This window comes from Gavialis gangeticus, unplaced genomic scaffold, assembly GCF_001723915.1.
Source record: "Gavialis gangeticus isolate Ggan-Ray unplaced genomic scaffold, GavGan_comp1, whole genome shotgun sequence".
In the NCBI taxonomy this organism is placed as follows: domain Eukaryota; kingdom Metazoa; phylum Chordata; order Crocodylia; family Gavialidae; genus Gavialis; species Gavialis gangeticus.
The window spans coordinates 132010160-132012363 of NW_017729032.1; the positions used below are offsets into that span (position 1 = coordinate 132010160).

A 2204-nucleotide genomic window follows, 5' to 3' on the forward strand; every position below is an offset into this window, starting at 1 on the left:
GGCATGTGGGCCTTGCGGGGGGGAGGTAGCCCCTGCAGAGGCCATTTGGCCCCCGTTGGGGGGCCATAACCCTTGTGTGGGGGATGAACCACCGGTGAGGGGCCGTACCCCTTGTGATAGTGCTGGACCCCTGTTGGCTGCCTGAACCCCTTTTGGAAGTCTAAACCCCCTTTTTGGGGACTGAACCCTTTGTGTGGGGGATGAACCCGCTGTTGGGGGCTGAACCCCCTGTTGGAGGGTCATAGCCCTTGTATGGGAGACCAACCCCTTGTGTGGGGGCCATCACCCTGTGGGAGTGCAGCAAAATATGTATTTATGAAACATATATTTAGAGTTCACTTTATTATTATAATAATCACTTTATTATTATAATAATGTAGATATATCAATAAAACATTGTCCAACTGATTGCTGTCTCTGTCTTACTCTCTCTTTATAGTGGTCTTTTGTTTTACTTGTGGAGGAACATGGATTTGGGTGTATTTTGTTGAGTGATTTTGGGATTTTTTTTAATCAGGGATTTTTCAATTTTCCAATAGGGAACACCAGAATTCCTTGTAGGGAGGCCAGTGGCAGGCCCCTGCCTGCTCAGAGCTGGCACCTTGGACCCAGCTGGCTGTAGCTGACCTGGCCAAATGGGGCCAGGAGGACATGCTCTGACAGTTCAAAGCAGGCCACCACACCCAGAACATCTTCCGGGGGACAGCTGCCCAGATGGCCAGGCAGGGGCACAAATGGCTGTAGTGCCACACAAAGGCCAACCCTGCAACTGCAGTCCACTGGCAACTGGCACAGAGGACTCTGCAGTCCCCATCTGAGTCTGGCAGGTGCACAACAGGTCACAGCCAGGCAGTAGCCCCCACTGCCACAGTGCTGCAATGGGTAAAGGGTGCAGGGAACTCTCAGAGCTGCTTCAGCAGTCCATCTGGCACAAGAGGTAGTGTCTCCAGGTACCAATTGGCTGGGCCCCAGAAGCACCTAAGGGTGTGTCCACACATGCAAGCATGTGCGCTTGCAACAGCTCAAATAGAAGCGGTGCAAATTTGAGCCGTGGCTTTTTGCCTCAGTGCACATGCTTGGACGTGCACTTTGGTGTGGAGCAAATTGTGCCACTTGGGGCAAAATAACCCTGCCTGGCTCCTCCAGGATCTTCAGCCAGGGGCAGCTAGAGCCCAGGGCCAGCACCTGTGCTGTCCCCAGCAGTATAAAAAGCCACCCTGGCAAGTAGGTCAGGGCTACTAGCTCTGAGGAGCTTCTGGGGCCTAGCCATTTGGTATCTGAGGACACTACACCTTGTGCCAGCTAGACTGCTTAAGCAGCCCTGAGAGTTCCCTGCACCCTCTACCCACTGCACAAGTCTGGCAGTGGAGGCTGCTGCCCAGCTGTGACCTGCTGTGCACCTGCCAGACCCAAATAGGGACTGCAGAGCCAGGAGAGGCATCTGCCCCTCTGGGCCAGCTGCCAGTGGACTGGGGTGGCAGGGTTGGCCTCTGTGCGGCACTACTGCCACGTGTGCCCCCTGCCCATTCATCTGGACAGCTATCACCCAGAAGATGTTCTGGGTGTGGTGGTCTGCTTTGAACTGTCAAAGTAGGTCATTCTGGCCCAATTTGGCCAGGAGGTCAGCCATATCCAGCTGGGTCCAAGATGCCAGCTCTGAGCAGGCAGGGGCCTGTCACTGGCCTCCCTACCAGGAATTCTGGTGTTCCCTATAGGAAAACTGATAAATCCCTGATAAAAAAAAATCCCAAAGTCACTCTGTAAAATACCCCCAAATCCATGTTCCTCCACAAGTAAAACAAAAGACCACCATAAAAAGAGAGAGAGAGAGAGCGTGCGCGCGATCAGTTGGACAATGTTTTATTGATATATCTACACTGTTAAAGCAAGTCTCTTATCATAATAATAAAGTGAACTTTAAATACATGTTTCATGAATTCATGAAGATATATTTTGTTGCCCTTTAACAGGGATGATGGCCGCCACACAGGGTTTACAGCTCCCTAACAGGGTATTTGCCCTCCAGACAAGGGCTATGGCCCCCCAACAGGGTGTTCAGCCCCCCGGCAGGGGTTTGGCCCCCACACAAGGGGTTTGGGCCCCCAACATGGGGTACAGCCCCAGACAATGGGTATGCCTCCCCAAAAGGGGTACAGCCCCACAAAAGAGGCCAAAAAGCCCCCACAGAGGCTACCCCCTCCCCT

The 2204-nt window shown here is 52.9% G+C and overlaps 1 long non-coding RNA gene across 1 annotated transcript in view; it reads right to left on the reverse strand.

Moving 5' to 3' along the window:
* LOC109303259 overlaps positions 1–2204 on the reverse strand; it is an 888234-nt gene that overhangs the window by 763716 nt on the left and 122314 nt on the right. The gene's annotated exons all lie outside the window — the stretch shown is intronic.